Source organism: Onthophagus taurus, chromosome 7, assembly GCF_036711975.1.
Source record: "Onthophagus taurus isolate NC chromosome 7, IU_Otau_3.0, whole genome shotgun sequence".
NCBI lineage: Eukaryota > Metazoa > Arthropoda > Insecta > Coleoptera > Scarabaeidae > Onthophagus > Onthophagus taurus.
Genome location: NC_091972.1, coordinates 18656138 through 18677622, shown reverse-complemented (window position 1 = coordinate 18677622; position 21485 = coordinate 18656138). Strand labels below are relative to the sequence as shown.

Genomic DNA, 21485 nt, shown 5'->3' with positions numbered 1-21485 from the left:
TGATAAAGCGTGCTCTAGATAGAACTTTAGAATTTGTGCTTTGAACAAAACACAAGATATTAGAAAAATCCCAATTTTACTAGTGTAAAGTATGGACAATTATGCATGAAACATGATACCATTCTTTTAGCGAAGTTTTTCATAACAAGTTCCAATAAAAGTCGTTTGATTTAAGCAATTGCATGTCAGATGTTCTCTTTTAGTTCTGCAATCGTAACAGGTTTGTTGGCATAGACCCTTTCTTTCAAATAGCCCCAGAGGAAAAAGTCTAGTGAGGTTAAATAACAAGACCTTGCTAGCCATTTGATATCGCCCCTCTGAGAGATAACATGGCCAGGAAATTTGCTTTGAAATAAAGTAGCTGTTTCACATGTTCTGTAATATGGGGCAATATCTTGGTGAAACTACATGTCATTTAAGTTCAAATCATTGGTTTCATTGAAAAAAAATTGTGTAATATCTTCTGATTCGTTTTCAAAATAGTACGTACCAATGATTCCTCCAGCCCATAGTGCATACCAAACAGTGCATTTTTCTGGATGCATTGGTTTTTCTTAAATAGAATGTGGATTTTTACTACCCCAAATGCGTCCATTTTGGCGATTCACATATCCATTTAAATGAAAATGGGCCTCATCGCTGCATATTTACTTGCAAATTTGTATTCCTGTAGGATTTAAGGAAAGAAGGAAGCAGAAGATGTGAGAATATTGGGACTTCAGTTAGGATGGTGATGTTTTGTGGAGTATATCGTTAGTCCCTATCGTTATAAAGATATGTCGTTCAACGATATCTCCACAAAACCAAGGGGAACATGTTTTTTGCGCGCCGCCAATGTTTTAATATTGTTTGACCGCCTACTGCTAAGCCGAGGAAATTTTTATTGGCTTTCTTGTATTTAGCGGGTACCACACTTTACTACCTGAACACGATTATGGATCAGACGACGATTTGGGACAGCCTATTGTAAAAAATGCTATGAGCAGAAATGCCTACCTTGAAATAAAGACATTGATACATTTTCAGAAGAATACCAAAGCTAATAAAAGTAAGGGCGATAAATCTTTTAAGATTAGACCGTTGTTAGATATGGCAACTGCAAATTTTCAAAATTTTGGTATTTTTCAAAAAAATCTGTCCATAGATGAAATGATTGTAAGGTCACCACTTACTAAAACAGTTCATAAAGGGTAAGCCAATACGATTTGGTTACAAATTCTGGGCACTTTGTGGCGAAGATGGATATAGCCATTTCTTTTTTCCTTATACTGGCAAGGAAAGGAGATCACAATCAGAACTTCTTGGCACTAGAGTTATTTTGAAATTGCTAACTGATGTAAAAAGTCCAAAAAGTTGTTGCTTATATTTTGATAATCTTTTTAGCAATCACGCCTTATTTGGCCAATTAAAAGAAATACAAGTACGTGCAAAATATCCATTGCGATTAACCAAAGACCTAGAAAAGTTACGTCCAGAATCCTATGATCAAAGATTTGATAGCAAACACAAAATATTGCTAGTAAAATGGTATGAAAACAAATGTGTTTGTATAATCGCAAATTTTGATACCATAAAACCAGTACCATCAGTTGCAAGATGGAGCAGAGAACAAAAATTAAAAGTATAAGTTGCTCAGCCAAGACTGATTCACCATTATAATACATACATGGGTGGGGTAGCATTATGATTGACTCCTAGAAAAACATTCTATAGCGATAAGGGGTAAGAAATGGAACTGGTGTCTGTTCACAAGGATAATTGATATGACTGTTGTAAACTCCTTCTTGCTATATAGAAGAATTCATGGAAAGTTCATGACACATTTAAAAATTGATCACGGAACAAGTGTTTTGAAGGGTAGATCACTCAGCCTTCCATTTTCCTCAAAAGCCAAAATTTTGGACAGTACAAGACTCGATAAGAAAGGACATTTCATCGAAAGGAGAGCAAATCAACGTCGATGTCAAAAAATATGATGTTACTTTATGTGTTACTTGTTTTAGCATGTTTCATTACAAAAACTCTAAGTCATCCTAAAGTTTCATCAATTTCAGAGATGCTCATCGAGGTCAATATTAATTAATCAATTCACCCCTAATTTCCCATCCGCGGTTTATAATGTTAATTTTTTTTTCGAAAATCATTAAGGGTTACGATGTTTTGAAAATTGATAAAAATACTTGGAATTGTTTTCTATTATGTGGTAGAATTTGGCTTAATTCGTAGATGCCCATCTGGGTGAAAACATCCCTTTTTCGGGGGTAGGGATTGAAAAAATTTGTTTAGCAAGTAGGGGTTGTGGGCTGTTCTTGAGGGTAAGAGTGTCCAGTATGTGAAATTTGGTGACCCAAATCGGATTGGTTACGGAATTATGAATATTTTAAGTTTATTAAATTTATGGACAATTTCACACCAGTGACATGATACTACTTTTAGGAGATTGGGTACTACTTGTAGGAGATTGCTTGTACAATCTGAGGGTGAGTGTATCCAGTTTACTGCACGATTTGATAAAAGGTGCAGTGACTTGCAGCCTCATCCATCACATAAATTATGACAATAAATAAACACAAGTTTTATTTATTTTTATTTCATACTTATGAATAATCATATTTTTACACAGGTTAGATCTCTATGGAATTTTTTAAACAATACATTTATATCTTATCAATAATAAGATTTTTTAAACAGTAGTATTATCTTTATTAATCTTAAAATTATCCCATTTTATTGATTAGCTTAAACGTTATTAGCAACATTTGCGTTTTGCACAAACTAATTAGATTATTATTATTATTATTAGATATAGTAATAATATTTTTATAGGGATAGATAATTAAAAAAGGTATAAAATGATCAATATTTATAATGAATTAATGAATAATAATAATACACAGGTTGCAAAAAATTGCAAAAAATTTAAATCTTTAAGCTAGGTGTCCACTTGAGAGAAACTTCTGAAAGTAACTCTCGATATCTACTCTCAACTGTGTGTACACTTGAAACTGTTTTAGCTCTCCGAGAGCTTTCTCTCAGACAATTCTCTTAGGACCGTGCCCACTAGTGAAATGTCTCCGTGTTATGGAAAGTAAAATTTATTTTCTTTCAGTGTTTGGTGTGTGTAAACATAGATGTAAAAAAATTGCAAGTGCAATAGTGTTGTACAAAATTTTAAAAAAACAGGCAGAAGACTCAGTATTACTAATGAAAGATTGGATGTTGCAAATGAAGCTGATTGTTCTTACAGAAGATTTCACACTACTACCAGAAGACGAAATACTGTTGGTAAAAGACTAGATATTGCTGGCAGAAGCCTAAGTATTCCTAGTGAAAGACTAGATATTGTAAATGAAGCACACCCTTCTTACAAAAGACTACACACTACTACTAAAAAACCAACTGTTAGCAGAAGACTTAATTTTACTGTCAGACGACCAAATTATGTTTTCAGAAGACTAGATATTACTAATGGTACAAAACCCGTTTAAATTTCTGTTCAATACTTGTTAAAATATTGCATCCCTCGCTTCCCGATTTCTATGTTCTTTAGATTTGGTATTCCAAAAAACAGAATTTTCCTCATACACTTCAATTAATTCAAATATTTCTTCCAGGGACCATTTTCTTTTAGGCGTCATCTTTAAACGTGTTATATTGAGAAAACTCGCAGCTTCTCGCAGCAAAATTCGAATTCTGATAGTTACTCTCAGATGCGTGTCCACCAGAGAAAAAACTCTCGATAGCTTCTCTCGCAAGTGGACACCTAGCCTTAGACCCGTTTCAGGAATTTTTCCATAAACCGTTTATAATGATTTTATCGTCTCTACAGGGTGAGTTAGAAAGAATAGGAAATCCGAATACCGTAGACAGTAAACACCAAAATATGACGATTTAACCTAACATCTCTTATACAAATGTCGGTGGTTTTTAAGGCACAGGGTGTTAAATTCTTATATCGAAATTTCTTAATAATTTTTAAGCTTTTTGTACTATTAACATAAAATTTGGTTTCGAGCGTAAGAAATATGTCTTGTAAACTTCATCAGTGAACAGAATCTTGTCAAATAGCGTAATTTGTTTTGTAAAAAGTGGGCATAATGGATTTTCTGCAACTCGAACCAGGATCTCCTCTTCTTCGTTAACACTAATTTTTTTTGTGGAGCAGAAGCCCGAACTGCTGCTAAACTATTAAAATTAGTTTGTGCAAAGCAACAAATCATATCTCGCTTATCACTATTAGAAAACTCTTGATGTTGTGACATTTACAAATTAGCAATAACTTTATTGTTGGTAAAAATGATTATTGCACACATAAATTAGATCAATGTTGACAATTAACAAGCAACTGTCGAAACATGAGCGGAAAAATAAGACAACTTTGCTTATGTTAAAAAATAAAAATTTTAGAAGCAAAAATACATTTAACCATTTAAAAGTAAATAATTCGAAAACCGATAGACTTAGACAATTTAAATAAGAGTACCTTTTTTTATGTAAAATTGAATGCTATTTGTAGCTCTCATTGGTTGTAGCTCAACAGCTAAGAAACTTATGATTTGATTTATCAAACGAGCAGTGTGTATCTAGCGCCCTCTACTTGCAATAACAAAACAAGTTTCAAATTCGCATTTGCCAAATTTTATGTTAATAGTACAAAATTATCAAGAAATTTCGAAATAAGAATTTAACTTTCAACACCCTGTGCTTCAAAAACCACTGACATTTGTATACGAGACGTTAGGTTAAATCATCATATTTTCGTGTCTAGTATCTCCGGTATTCGGATTTTCCATTCTTTCTGACTCACCTGTATATCCGCTACTTTACGGACACACTATACAGGGTGTCTCACGTAACTGGTTCGTTAGAATTTATTCAGGTTCCATTACTCGTACAGTTTTGAAATTTTGGTAGCATAGATTGTTCATTCGGAACTTTCGATATAAAATATTTTCAAGATGGCCGGCACTTCCGGTCTACCGGAAGTAGACCATAATTTCGTTATTTTAAATGGAATGCTATAGTTTTTATTACACCTTTTAATTGTACGTAAAAAAATATATTGATTTTCATAAACGTTATTGGTACCTAGCGTGATTCGTTTTCGAGTTATTTCGATTTTAAGTTTTTTTTGGCAAATTTCACCATGCTCTTTAAAACCCTACATCCCAGCCAACGTTCATTCAAAAAAGCTCGAAATTGGCGTTTAAATTACCGTTTCTCCATATTCAACCGCAAGAAAGTTGAAAATTTTAAATGGAACTCCCCATACCCGAAAGGGATTTAATTCTCTACAATTTATCTATAAACATTCCTATACCAATTTATTGTAGTTTCTCTCATATTGGGGAATTTATCAAAACATGCAGGAAACCGTTTGGATTTTTATTAAAAGGCCTTGACATTTTGACAGTTTTTTGTTTAATTTATTTCTATTATTATTTCTGCTATTAGCTACGATTCATAATCCTTTAGTTTACTAGCTTTTACTTACCAAAAATAATAAATAGAAGATCAAATAAATGAAACTAACAAATTATTAAATTGAATTTGGAAATGCAATAAAATACGATAAAATATTTATTTCGTTGTCTTCATCACTGGTGACCGGAAATATGCGAGTTCTTTTGGTCTCGATATGTCCACAACTAAGAAAATCTTTATCAATTTTTTGAAATTTTTCCTTATGATGGGCACGTCCTGTCCAAAAGTTTATTACATTCGCCATCAATTCAAAATAAATTTCAAATATCGGCGTTGGAATAATCTGCCATGATGTTCAATGACTTACACCAGTCGTCAAATGTAACTAATGACAACAAACATGGACCAAAAACTGTCAACATTCCATAGCTTTCTAATAAAAAAACCTGCATTTCGTGCATGTTTTAATAAATTTCCCAATATGAGGCAAACTACAATAAATAGGTATAGGAATGTTTATAGATAATTTGTAGAGCATTAAATTCCCTTTCTGATAAGCTAAAAAAAATGGGGCGTTCCATTTCAAATTTTCGACTTTCTCCCCATTGAATGTGGAGAAACAGTAATTCAATTTTTGACCAGCCTGTATAAGATACTCCGATACAACAAATGACAATCTATTTGACACCATCTGAAGAGTAATCGTGCCAATGTAGATCTTTTTTGAATAAACGTTGGCTGAGATATGGGGTTTTAAAGAGCATGGTGAAATTTTCCAAAAAAACCTTAAAATCAAAATAACTCGAAAACAAAAAATGCTAGGTACCAACAACTTTTATCAAAGTCAACATATTTTTTTACGTATAATTAAAAGGTGTAATAAAAACTATAGCATTCCATTTAAAATAACGAAGTTGTGGTTTACTTCCGGTAGACCGGAAGTGGTGGCCATCTTGAAAATATTTTAGATTGAAAGTTTAGAATGAACAACCCATGCTGCTAAAATTTCAAACCTCTACGAATAGTGGAACCTAAAAAAGTTTTAACGGACCAGTTACGTGAGACACCTGTATATGATGAAATAAGGTTATGTGTCAATATTTAGATGTCAATAACAAATGTTGCCAACTTAAATTTTAGCCAAAATTAAAAACTAATTTAAAATTCTTTTAAAATTTAATAATTATGTATAGTTGCATTTACATAGTTTTTTTCTAGGAATTAGTTGGGAGTGAAAAAATCAATAATATATAAAACTAGGGGACCATATTTCTCTTTCAACCCCTAACGCACTTTTATGGTTAATTCAACCCTCTCTGAATATTTTTCCTATGACGTCATCAACGCAATATTATATTATATTTAAATACAAAAAATAAATAAATCGACTACATATATATAGTATAAAATAAGTTTTTTAACGTCAATAACTTACTGAAATGAAATTAACTATGTATAAAAAAGTTAAAATTATATTTAAATATTTATATACATGACATATCACTTAGTGATTTCATGTTCTAAGCAATTCAAAATGTTTATTTATGCTTATAAAAATAGAAATGGTATCAATGCTAAGTTGCAAATTAAAAAAAATGTTCGTTGAAGTGACGTGGTTATTTTGAGGTTATGTTGAAGAAGAGTCAGTTATTTACGTAACCTAAACAGTTTATGGAAATAAATAAAGTTTCTGAAATATACTTTCGTTATCAATAGTAATAAAGATGTGCTAACTCGGTCGTAAAATTGTTTGTCTATCATCCACGCTAAAATAAATTATAGCAATATTAAACCGGGGCGGTAAATATCAAAAGATAAACTCATCATTTATGCAATTATAACACTTGCGTATTTAAACACACATCGGAATCAACATAAAAAGAAAGATTCATTAAAAACTTACCAATTTAATTATCTAAACTTTATTCTACACTTTAAAGAACACATTTCCTCCCTTAACTTAACTATTATCACAAAAAGTCTCACATTTTCGTTTACAAAAAAAAGATGAGTTTTACATAATTCGCGTTAAAAAACATAAATTGTAGATGATATTATTTATTTAACTTAATCATATCGCGAATATTGTAGGTTAGGAAACGAAAATCAATACTGTAGTTGTCGGGGTCGGCGTGGACCCAGGGTATATTTTTTTAGGTTAGTTTGCTTCCATGTTATCACAGATTCACAAAGACGGTTTCGATTTTAGGGGGTTTTTCAATGATAATCAACGATTATTTCGACTTTAAATCGTAATCGGTGGAAATACTAGAATTTTTAACACGCGTTTATGTTTTCATAGAGAATTTCAAGTTGGCCGTGGACGAGTCGCGATCGCGTTTCGTTAACAACTGCTATCGTACGCCGGCACTGACTCCGAATCGAGACTGCGCTGCCAGCTACGGATGTAACTAAAGACAGTCCTACCGGTGCTATAAAGCAGTACGTTATCTTTGTCTTTTTCACGGTTATATTCGCTCTTTTTATCTTTCTCTTTACCGGTATTCTTAGAGGTTTTTGATTAAAACAAAAGAAAGAAAGACAGGAAGCGAATTCTATTTATTTAAAATATTTTGATGACTCGACCAGTTCATTTTGTTTAGTTAGGTTTGTGTTTTGAATATAACAAAGGGTTAACAGATAAGTATATTTGCTGATCTTTTTAAAATTTCATCTAAATAGTTAACATTGATATAGTGAAAGTTAATACGAACTTTTTTAGCTTGAAGTACTTTTTAATTAATTTTCTATATGTAGATGTATAATAATAGGGAAGGCTTACCTAAACCTAACGCGAACATTTCGGGGAATTACCTACTGTAATTAGTAATTACACGGAGGGCTGTTGGTAATTACTAATTACTAATTACCAACAGCCCTCGAAATATTTTCCTTAAATCCTGCATTATTGCTCAAGCTGTGAAGCAGGTCGTTTATAAGACTTATTGTTAGTATACAGGGTGAGTAATTAGCAGGGCACGAAACTTTTGTAACAAAACGATACGATTTCCCCCCTCCACTCGTTGTCAGAAAATCATCTTAACAAAAATTGTTAACAAAAATTGTTCCTGAAACAATTCAAAACAAACTTTGTCAACAATTTTGTTTAATTTAATCAACAATTAAGGAGATAACCTCGAAATAATAATTTTTCCGTTTTTATACATAATTATACATAGATGCTTAATTAATAGAGATGTAAACATTTTTTATTAAGATAATTGATTCAAAATCGAAATTGAAACAAATTTTATTTAAAACATTTTTTAATAAAAACAATAATTGTTGAGATAATTAATTTTGATAGCCTACTATTCAAGGGAAATTAAAATTTCAAGTTAGCAAAAAATTGTATTAACAAACACTGTTCCTGAAGTAATTCTAAACAAATTTTGTTAACAACATTTTTTGATTAAATCAACAATAAGGATATAACCTCAAAAATATTAATTTTTGTAGCATACTGTTCAGTGGGAAATTAAAATTTCAAGTTAAAAAAAAATTGTGTTAACAAAAATTGTTCCTGAAACAATTCTAAACAAACTTTGTCAACAATTTTTTTTGATTTAATCAATAATTACGGAGATAACCTCGAAATAATAATTTTTCCGTTTTTATACATAATTATACTTAGATGCTTAATTAATAGAGAGGTAACCATTTTTTATTATGATAATTGCTTCAAAATCGAAATTGAAACAAATTTTATTTAAAACATTTTTTAATAAAAACAATAATTATTGAGATAATTAATTTTGATAGCATACTATTCAGAGGGAAATTAAAATTTCAAGTTAGCAAATATTGTATTAACAAACACTGTTCCTGAAGTAATTCTAAACAAATTTTGTTAACAACATTTTTTGATTAAATCAACTATGAGGATATGACCTCAAAAATATTAATTTTTGTAGCATACTGTTCAGTGGGAAATTAAAATTTCAAGTTAAAAAAAAATGTGTTAACAAAAATTGTTCCTGAAACAATTCTAAACAAACTTTGTCAACAATTTTTTTTGATTTAATCAATAATTAAGGAGATAGCCTCGAAATAATAATATTTCCGTTTTTATACATAATTATACTTAGATGCTTAATTAATAGAGATGTAAACATTTTTTATTAAGATAATTGATTCAAAATCGAAATTGAAACAAATTTTATTTAAAACATTTTTTAATAAAAACAATAATTGTTGAGATAATTAATTTTGATAGCATACTATTCAGAGGGAAATTAAAATTTCAAGTTAGCAAAAAATTGTATTAACAAACACTGTTCCTGAAGTAATTCTAAACAAATTTTGTTAACAACATTTTTTGATTAAATCAACAATAAGGATATAACCTCAAAAATATTAATTTTTGTAGCATACTGTTCAGTGGGAAATTAAAATTTCAAGTTAAAAAAAAATGTTCCTGAAACAATTCTAAACAAACTTTGTCAACAATTTTTTTTGATTTAATGAATAATTAAGGAGATAACCTCGAAATAATAATTTTTCCGTTTTTATCCATAATTATACTTAGATGCTTAATTAATAGAGATGTAAACATTTTTTATTAAGATAATTGATTCAAAATCGAAATTGAAACAAATTTTATTTAAAACATTTTTTAATAAAAACAATAATTGTTGAGATAATTAATTTTGATAGCATACTATTCAGAGGGAAATTAAAATTTCAAGTTAGCAAAAAATTGTATTAACTAACACTGTTTCTGAAGTAATTCTAAACAAATTTTGTTAACAACCTTTTTTGATTAAATCAACAATGAGGATATGACCTCAAAAATATTAATTTTTGTAGCATACTGTTCAGTGGGAAATTAAAATTTCAAGTTAAAAAAAAATTGTGTTAACAAAAATTGTTCCTGAAACAATTCTAAACAAACTTTCTCAACAATTTTTTTTGATTTAATGAATAATTAAGGAGATAACCTCGAAATAATAATTTTTCCGTTTTTATACATAATTGTACTTAGATGCTTAATTAATAGAGATGTAAACATTTTTTATTAAGATAATTGATTCAAAATCGAAATTGAAACAAATTTTATTTAAAACATTTTTTAATAAAAACAATAATTGTTGGGATAATTAATTTTGATAGCATACTATTCAGAGGGAAATTAAAATTTCAAGTTAGCAAAAAATTGTATTAACAAACACTGTTTCTGAAGTAATTCTAAACAAATTTAGTTAACAACATTTTTTGATTAAATCAACAATAAGGATATAACCTCAAAAATATTAATTTTTGTAGCATACTGTTCAGTGGGAAATTAAAATTTCAAGTTAAAAAAAATTGTGTTAACAAAAATTATTCCTGAAACAATTCTAAACAAACTTTGTCAACAATTTTTTTTGATTTAATCAATAATTAAGGAGATAACCTCGAAATAATAATTTCTTCCGTTTTTATACATAATTATACTTACGATTAGATGCTTAATTAATAGAGAGGTAACCATTTCTTATTAAGATAAATGATTCAAAATCGAAATTGAAACAAATTTTATTTAAAACATTTTTTAATAAAAACAATAATTGTTGAGATAATTAATTTTGATAGCATACTATTCAGAGGGAAATTAAAATTTCAAGTTAGCAAAAAATTGTATTAACAAACACTGTTCCTGAAGTAATTCTAAACAAATTTTGTTAAGAACATTTTTTGATTAAATCAACAATAAAGATATAACCTCAAAAATATTAATTTTTGTAGCATACTGTTCAGTGGGAAATTAAAATTTCAAGTTCAAAAAAAATTGTGTTAACAAAAATTGTTCCTGAAACAATTCTAAACAAACTTTGTCAACAATTTTGTTTAATTTAATCAACAATTAAGGAGATAACCTCGAAATAATAATTTTTCCGTTTTTATACATAATTATACATAGATGCTTAATTAATAGAGATGTAAACATTTTTTATTAAGATAATTGATTCAAAATCGAAATTGAAACAAATTTTATTTAAAACATTTTTTAATAAAAACAATAATTGTTGAGATAATTAATTTTGATAGCCTACTATTCAGAGGGAAATTAAAATTTCAAGTTAGCAAAAAATTGTATTAACAAACACTGTTCCTGAAGTAATTCTAAACAAATTTTGTTAACAACATTTTTTGATTAAATCAACAATAAGGATATAACCTCAAAAATATTAATTTTTGTAGCATACTGTTCAGTGGGAAATTAAAATTTCAAGTTAAAAAAAAATTGTGTTAACAAAAATTGTTCCTGAAACAATTCTAAACAAACTTTGTCAACAATTTTTTTTGATTTAATCAATAATTACGGAGATAACCTCGAAATAATAATTTTTCCGTTTTTATACATAATTATACTTAGATGCTTAATTAATAGAGAGGTAACCATTTTTTATTATGATAATTGCTTCAAAATCGAAATTGAAACAAATTTTATTTAAAACATTTTGTAATAAAAACAATAATTATTGAGATAATTAATTTTGATAGCATACTATTCAGAGGGAAATTAAAATTTCAAGTTAGCAAATATTGTATTAACAAACACTGTTCCTGAAGTAATTCTAAACAAATTTTGTTAACAACATTTTTTGATTAAATCAACAATAAAGATATAACCTCAAAAATATTAATTTTTGTAGCATACTGTTCAGTGGGAAATTAAAATTTCAAGTTCAAAAAAAATTGTGTTAACAAAAATTGTTCCTGAAACAATTCTAAACAAACTTTGTCAACAATTTTGTTTAATTTAATCAACAATTAAGGAGATAACCTCGAAATAATAATTTTTCCGTTTTTATACATAATTATACATAGATGCTTAATTAATAGAGATGTAAACATTTTTTATTAAGATAATTGATTCAAAATCGAAATTGAAACAAATTTTATTTAAAACATTTTTTAATAAAAACAATAATTGTTGAGATAATTAATTTTGATAGCCTACTATTCAGAGGGAAATTAAAATTTCAAGTTAGCAAAAAATTGTATTAACAAACACTGTTCCTGAAGTAATTCTAAACAAATTTTGTTAACAACATTTTTTGATTAAATCAACAATAAGGATATAACCTCAAAAATATTAATTTTTGTAGCATACTGTTCAGTGGGAAATTAAAATTTCAAGTTAAAAAAAAATTGTGTTAACAAAAATTGTTCCTGAAACAATTCTAAACAAACTTTGTCAACAATTTTTTTTGATTTAATCAATAATTACGGAGATAACCTCGAAATAATAATTTTTCCGTTTTTATACATAATTATACTTAGATGCTTAATTAATAGAGAGGTAACCATTTTTTATTATGATAATTGCTTCAAAATCGAAATTGAAACAAATTTTATTTAAAACATTTTGTAATAAAAACAATAATTATTGAGATAATTAATTTTGATAGCATACTATTCAGAGGGAAATTAAAATTTCAAGTTAGCAAATATTGTATTAACAAACACTGTTCCTGAAGTAATTCTAAACAAATTTTGTTAACAACATTTTTTGATTAAATCAACAATGAGGATATAACCTCAAAAATATTAATTTTTGTAGCATACTGTTCAGTGGGAAATTAAAATTTCAAGTTAAAAAAAAATGTTCCTGAAACAATTCTAAACAAACTTTGTCAACAATTTTTTTTGATTTAATGAATAATTAAGGAGATAACCTCGAAATAATAATTTTTCCGTTTTTATCCATAATTATACTTAGATGCTTAATTAATAGAGATGTAAACATTTTTTATTAAGATAATTGATTCAAAATCGAAATTGAAACAAATTTTATTTAAAACATTTTTTAATAAAAACAATAATTGTTGGGATAATTAATTTTGATAGCATACTATTCAGAGGGAAATTAAAATTTCAAGTTAGCAAAAAATTGTATTAACTAACACTGTTTCTGAAGTAATTCTAAACAAATTTTGTTAACAACCTTTTTTGATTAAATCACCAATGAGGATATGACCTCAAAAATATTAATTTTTGTAGCATACTGTTCAGTGGGAAATTAAAATTTCAAGTTAAAAAAAAATTGTGTTAACAAAAATTGTTCCTGATACAATTCTAAACAAACTTTCTCAACAATTTTTTTTGATTTAATGAATAATTAAGGAGATAACCTCGAAATAATAATTTTTCCGTTTTTATACATAATTGTACTTAGATGCTTAATTAATAGAGATGTAAACATTTTTTATTAAGATAATTGATTCAAAATCGAAATTGAAACAAATTTTATTTAAAACATTTTTTAATAAAAACAATAATTGTTGGGATAATTAATTTTGATAGCATACTATTCAGAGGGAAATTAAAATTTCAAGTTAGCAAAAAATTGTATTAACAAACACTGTTTCTGAAGTAATTCTAAACAAATTTAGTTAACAACATTTTTTGATTAAATCAACAATAAGGATATAACCTCAAAAATATTAATTTTTGTAGCATACTGTTCAGTGGGAAATTAAAATTTCAAGTTAAAAAAAATTGTGTTAACAAAAATTATTCCTGAAACAATTCTAAACAAACTTTGTCAACAATTTTTTTTGATTTAATCAATAATTAAGGAGATAACCTCGAAATAATAATTTCTTCCGTTTTTATACATAATTATACTTAGATGCTTAATTAATAGAGAGGTAACCATTTCTTATTAAGATAAATGATTCAAAATCGAAATTGAAACAAATTTTATTTAAAACATTTTTTAATAAAAACAATAATTGTTGAGATAATTAATTTTGATAGCATACTATTCAGAGGGAAATTAAAATTTCAAGTTAGCAAAAAATTGTATTAACAAACACTGTTCCTGAAGTAATTCTAAACAAATTTTGTTAAGAACATTTTTTGATTAAATCAACAATAAAGATATAACCTCAAAAATATTAATTTTTGTAGCATACTGTTCAGTGGGAAATTAAAATTTCAAGTTCAAAAAAAATTGTGTTAACAAAAATTGTTCCTGAAACAATTCTAAACAAACTTTCTCAACAATTTTTTTTGATTTAATGAATAATTAAGGAGATAACCTCGAAATAATAATTTTTCCGTTTTTATACATAATTGTACTTAGATGCTTAATTAATAGAGATGTAAACATTTTTTATTAAGATAATTGATTCAAAATCGAAATTGAAACAAATTTTATTTAAAACATTTTTTAATAAAAACAATAATTGTTGAGATAATTAATTTTGATAGCATACTATTCAGAGGGAAATTAAAATTTCAAGTTAGCAAAAAATTGTATTAACAAACTCTGTTCCTGAAGTAATTCTAAACAAATTTTGTTAACAACATTTTTTGATTAAATCAACAATAAGGATATAACCTCAAAAATATTAATTTTTGTAGCATACTGTTCAGTGGGAAATTAAAATTTCAAGTTAAAAAAAATTGTGTTAACAAAAATTGTTCCTGAAACAATTCTAAACAAACTTTGTCAACAATTTTTTTTGATTTAATCAATAATTAAGGAGATAACCTCGAAATAATAATTTTTCCGTTTTTATACATAATTATACTTAGATGCTTAATTAATAGAGATGTAACCATTTTTTATTATGATAATTGATTCAAAATCGAAATTGAAACAAATTTTATTTAAAACATTTTTTAATAAAAACAAGAATTGTTGAGATAATTAATTTTGATAGCATACTATTCAGAGGGAAATTAAACTTTCAAGTTAGCAAAAAATTGTATTAACAAACACTGTTCCTGAAGTAATTCTAAACAAATTTTGTTAACAACTTTTTTTGATTAAATCAACAATAATGATATAACCTCAAAAATATTAATTTTTGTAGCATACTGTTCAGTGGGAAATTAAAATTTCAAGTTAAAAAAAAATTGTGTTAACAAAAATTGTTCCTGAAACAATTCTAAACAAACTTTGTCAACAATTTTTTTTTGATTTAATCAATAATTAAGGAGATAACCTCGAAATAATAATTTGGCCGTTTTTATACATAATTATACTTAGATGCTTAATTAATAGAGATGTAACCATTTTTTATTAAGATAATTGATTCAAAATCGAAATTGAAACAAATTTTATTTAAAACATTTTTTAATAAAAACAATAATTGTTGAGATAATTAATTTTGATAGCATACTATTCAGAGGGAAATTAAAATTTCAAGTTAGCAAAAAGTTGTATGAACAAACACTGTTCCTGAAGTAATTCTAAACAAATTTTGTTAACAACATTTTTTGATTAAATCAACAATAAGGATATAACCTCAAAAATATTAATTTTTGTAGCATACTGTTCAGTGGGAAATTAAAATTTCAAGTTAAAAAAAAATTGTGTTAACAAAAATTGTTCCTTAAACAATTCTAAACAAACTTTGTCAACAATTTTTTTTGATTTAATCAATAATTAAGGAGATAACCTCGAAATAATAATTTTTCCGTTTTTATACATAATTATACTTAGATGCTTAATTAATAGAGAGGTAACCATTTTTTATTATGATAATTGATTCAAAATCGAAATTGAAACAAATTTTATTTAAAACATTTTTTAATAAAAACAATAATTGTTGAGATAATTAATTTTGATAGCATACTATTCAGAGGGAAATTAAAATTTCAAGTTAGCAAAAAGTTGTATGAACAAACACTGTTACTGAAGTAATTCTAAACAAATTTTGTTAACAACATTTTTTGATTAAATCAACAATAAGGATATAACCTCAAAAATATTAATTTTTGTGGCATACTGTTCAGTGGGAAATTAAAATTTCAAGTTAAAAAAAATTGTGTTAACAAAAATTGTTCCTGAAACAATTCTAAACAAACTTTGTCAACAATTTTTTTTGATTTAATCAATAATTAAGGAGATAACCTCGAAATAATAATTTTTCCGTTTTTATACATAATTATACTTAGATGCTTAATTAATAGAGAGGTAACCATTTTTTATTATGATAATTGATTCAAAATCGAAATTGAAACAAATTTTATTTAAAACATTTTTTAATAAAAACAATAATTGTTGAGATAATTAATTTTGATAGCATACTATTCAGAGGGAAATTAAAATTTCAAGTTAGCAAAAAATTGTATTAACAAACTCTGTTCCTGAAGTAATTCTAAACAAATATTGTTAATAAAAATTTTTGATTTCATCAATAATTAAGAACATAATCTCAAAAAAATTTTTATATATATATTTTTTTTATTGAGAAAATCGTTTTAGAATTTAATTTAGAACAACTTTTGTATGAAATTTTCTGAAAACGAGTGGAGAGGGGAAATCGTATCGTTTTGTTACAATAGTTCCGTGCCCTACATATACCCGATAGTTACTAAATCATTTGAAAAACAAAAAAATATTTTATACAAACGTTGTTTGAAATCGATTTTTTTGAACACTCGAATTTTGGGATATTAATTTAGGATTCAGTACTGTGGCAATTTAACTTTTGGAAAATTGGAAGTACCATAACTTAATTTTTTTAAATGGCACGTATTTTATTACTTAGTCGTCTTCGGTGTCTCATTCTACATCTTTTATATCCGATATGTTCTATACCTACCATTAATAGTTTGGGAGATAATTAGGGTTTTTTAAAAAATGCACACATATATGGATATTTAGCTTAGTGTGCCATGGAAAACAAGCCTTCTCAATGAGTTCTTGTCAAAGACTCATTTGTTTATGTCACTTGATGAATGTGAGCTAATAATTATCTGTTAGGTCCCTTAATATTACTACTAAAAAGAGTTAAAATCGATAACAATAACGGAAGTACTATTTACACAAATTAAGAAATTCGTAATTTATTTTTTATACCTGAAAAGCGTGACAAAGTTCGTAGTATAATTGTATGATTCCCAGATCTTCTTTGGCAGCTCGAACTGAGGCGTTGGGACTGGGCTCAGTATAAGCCAAGGTATTCACCTCTTCCGCTGCATTATCTACTACATTTTTTGGTCAGTTTAATACGTGATTAATTCGTGTAAAATTTGCTTCTATTCTTCTAAATTTACCTTTTGTCATTGGAGGTAAATGTGGATAGTTTTCATTAAATATGTTGCAAGTTCTATTAAGAACTTGGTCGCACTTTCCGTGCATAAAAAATAAATTAAGGATTTCTTCATTTTACTCATAAACATCAAACAACGTAAATCAGACTTTGATATTTGTAAGAAGTCATTAAACATTTGTTTTAGATAGCTTATTGTATTTACAGATAGATAGCTGGTAGAGGTAATATTGCTTGTATAGGAGTAGATACTGCTTGTAGAAGACGATATACTGCTTGTAGGAGTTAATACTGCTTGTATAGGAGTAAATGCTGCTTGTAAGAGAGTAAATACTGTTTACAGAAGACTACATACTACTCACAAGCATTAATACTGCCTGCATAAGGTTAGATACTATAAGTTAGAGATTAAATACAACTTGCAGGTAATCAAATGCTCCTTGCAGGGGACTAAATACTGTTTGCAGGAATCTAGATATAGCTCGCAGGATACTATGTACTGCTCGTATGAGACAAGATACTGCTTACAAGAGATTAAAAACTACTTGTAGGAGAGTAAATACTCTTTGGATAAGACTGCATAATATTCGCAGGAGACGATATATTGCTCGCAGAAGTTAATACTATTTATAGGAGACTAGATAATGTTTGCAGAAGAGTAAAAACTACTTTTGGGAGATTAAATACTGCTTGCTTAAGACAATATATAGCTTGCAGAGGTAATACTGCATGTATCAGAGTAGATACTACTTGTGGGAGACTGAATACTGTTTGAAGAAGACTACATTCTGCTCGCAGGAGTTGATACTGCTTGCATAAGATTAGATATTGTATATTAGAGATTAAATACCCTCCTTGCAGGGGACTAAATACTGTTTGTAAGAGACAAGTTATTGCTTTTAGGAGATTAAATACAGCGGAAAATATTATCAATCCTTTATTAATAGCATTTTTTTACAAACAAACTTAAAGAAATTAAAAAATATGTTTTTAAAAAGCAATTATAAGAATAGGTTATTGACCAAACTGATTTTTAACGTCTCTTTTGATAAGGATGTTAATTTAAGTCAATCTACATCACTTTCAAATACAAGAAACTTACATTTGTTCCCGGTAATTTATCAGTGTTTCCACTGATAAATTAATCAAGATTTTTTACGATAATAATTGTTTGGACAATTCAAAAATAATTGAACATTATCCGTTTAAACTCCAATCTTATTTTTCTACATAAAAGGACAAAATAGATAAAGACTTCCAATCAGGTGTTGTATATTATGCACCATTTGGTGGCTATATTAGATGCTACGTAGGGCAAACGAACCAATGGCTCAAGAAGTGTTTAGGTAAACACAGGAGCGATATCAGAACCGGCACGAGATGTTGTGCTTTGTCTCAAAATTCGATTGACACGAAGCACGTTTTTGAATTTAACAACGTGAACATTTTGGGCAAAGAAATGTACTACTAAAGGAGGAACGATATACTTCAGAAGTGACATCCAGTCTCTAAGCAATATTTATTCCTTAATTTTTGAGTTGTATAAGAGTAGATGTTTTGCATTGTGAACTTTTTTATGAGATGTAAGTTTTATTTACTTTCAATAATACTACCTGTTTTAATATAATTGACTTTTCCGCGCGTTACTAATGTCTAAAGTTAATAAATTTTGTCGTGTAGACAAAATACTGCTTGCTGAAAACGATATACTACTCGCAGGAATTAATACTATTTACAGGAAACAGAATACTGTTTGCAGAAGACTAAAAAGTACTTGCAGGAGATTAAATACAGCTAACAAAAAATTAAATACTGTTTGCAGAAGACTATATATAACTCGCAGAGTTAATACTGCTTGTATGGGAGCAGATACTGCCTGTAGGAGACTAAATACTATTTGCAGAAGACTATTTATACTTCTGATGAATTGTTACAGCTTTTAGGAGATTAGAGACTACTTACAGATCATTTCACTAACCATTTCTACGTAACATATGTGAATGTGAAAAATTTCGGTTCCGCGTCTAGAAAAAGAACATCTCTTCTAATTGGACGGACCCCCCCTCACCCGCAGGTTTATTTCTGTTTCTTTTTAATTTATAATTCGCATAAATTGCCATAAAAAATTACAGTGACATAACTTTGAAAAACTGAAACTCGCAAAGTGGACAAAGTTACCAGCACTCTTAAAAATCGGGTACTTTTTCATTTAACTCGTGATAAAAGGAAAGCCGCAAAATCGAAAATCTTCAAATTCACATATGTTACGTAGAAATGTTCGGTGATTACAACGAACTTGCCGCAAATTCTTTTATCAAGCGGTTGCGAAGATATCGATCTCTAAAGTGAGGGGTCTTGACTTTTGGCATCGATAGAAGTAATAGAAGACCATATACTGTTAGCAGGAGACTAGGAGACTAGATAAGTAGACAAAAGCCTCTGAACTGTTGTCAGAAAACTAGATACAGCTGACAGAAGACTAGAAAGGATTTATCTCGGAGATAATAATTGATTCATTTTACATCTATAAGTAGTAATGTTGGTGATAGTCTCTATATCTTTTAAATCATATGTTTTAGCTTGTTAAACTGTTAAAAATAAAAATACACCTGAGTAAATACTGTTGGTAGAATAGGAGATACTGCTACCATTTTTCAATAAATAATCATTTTTTCCAAATCTTCTCGCATTTTTGGTATTATTTCCAGTATTTTCAAGGTCACTGATCACAAATGCATAAGCAGTTTTGCCGGATCAAGTTACCTTTTTGAGATATCTTATTTATAGTATAAATACTTAGGTGGACATGCAGGGCGTTTCTCTTCCTGGATTAATTCGGCAAATATGTATAATACTCGCTGTCGGCTGAGAGCTCTTCCAACGATAACAACCTCTCCGGAAATTCTGCCCTGATTAAATTTGGTCCCAACACCTTGATTCTTCCTTATTTCTTAACCGGGGTGGAACTCTGCCGCGTTATGAGTCTCAACCCAAATTTTCCAAAGACACAATCGGCACCGTTCACTCAGCCAATTGTAAGGAGCTATTCATTATTTCCAGACAAACGTGGAGAGATGATCTGCCTTGATCTGGGCCTCCTCTGACGACCAAAAAATGATGGCCCAGTGTAGATAACCAAAAACATCCAGCGACATACTACTCTTAAATTGAGTCTGCTTACACACCCTAGACTTGTATAGGAGTTCTAAGGCTGAAATAACCTCCATTTGTGGAAACGCAAGATGTTCCGTACTGAGCTGTTTGGCGGGGTAATCCAGAAAAATAAATTCAAACAACCAAGCCCATCGAAGAGAATTTTTGAATTTCACACCGACTCGTGCAGGTTCTTTTTTAGCGAATCCTTGTCAATATAATTTTTTTTAATGTTTGTTGATAGACCGTGGTGTACTGTGGAGATTTTCAAGTGTTCCTTTCGAAAGCAGAAGAGCTTGTTTTATCTAAAAATGGAAAAGTACTACTAAAATTAAGACTAAGTTTCTACTTAGGTAGCTTTTCAATAATTTAAGTTATTTTAATAATCTATATCTTAAAAGAAAGATGAATTAATATGGAATCCGATTCAATATGATATGATGTGATATGTTGCAAATGAACATAGGATGTCTAATTTTGTTGCTTAATATAGCTAAGAACAGCTTAAATTAATTAAGATGATAGTCCAAAACACAGAATAAACAGAAAGGACACTGATGCCGGTTCCTTTGATGTTGGAGGAACCGAATTTTTTGACTTCGATTTGAATTTCGTCATTTTTAAGAAGAGATTCAAGAAGATTGGCGTCATTTCTGGTTATTCTGTAATCCGAACAACAGATTGTAGAAGCAGTCACCATCGGGGAACCACCATCTACTCCTAGCTCCTAATTCCTAAGATCCCAACAACATCGTGCAACATTCAATTATCAAGGAAATTCCTTGAATTTCCTGGATTGGATTTGAGATGTTGCAAGGTTATTTTCCAAATCTTTCATAAATACAAATCGTAGCTGATACTTAGATGATGTACAGTGTGTTAATTAAATATCGTACTCGACGTCATCAT

The 21485-nt window shown here is 28.3% G+C and overlaps 2 protein-coding genes across 5 annotated transcripts in view; one reads left to right on the top strand and one right to left on the bottom strand.

The window, feature by feature from the left end:
• The window catches only part of LOC111418631 (dystonin-like protein short stop), a 218934-nt gene extending 211119 nt beyond the window's left edge, over positions 1–7815 (bottom strand). For all 4 annotated transcript variants that reach the window (XM_071198177.1, XM_071198179.1, XM_071198187.1 and 1 more), the window contains exon 1: positions 7328–7815. The gene's annotated coding sequence lies outside the window, so the exon portion shown is untranslated. The remainder of the gene's footprint in view (positions 1–7327) is intronic.
• Positions 1–21485, top strand: part of LOC111418227 (venom serine protease-like) — a 74302-nt gene that overhangs the window by 28201 nt on the left and 24616 nt on the right. The window lies entirely within an intron of this gene.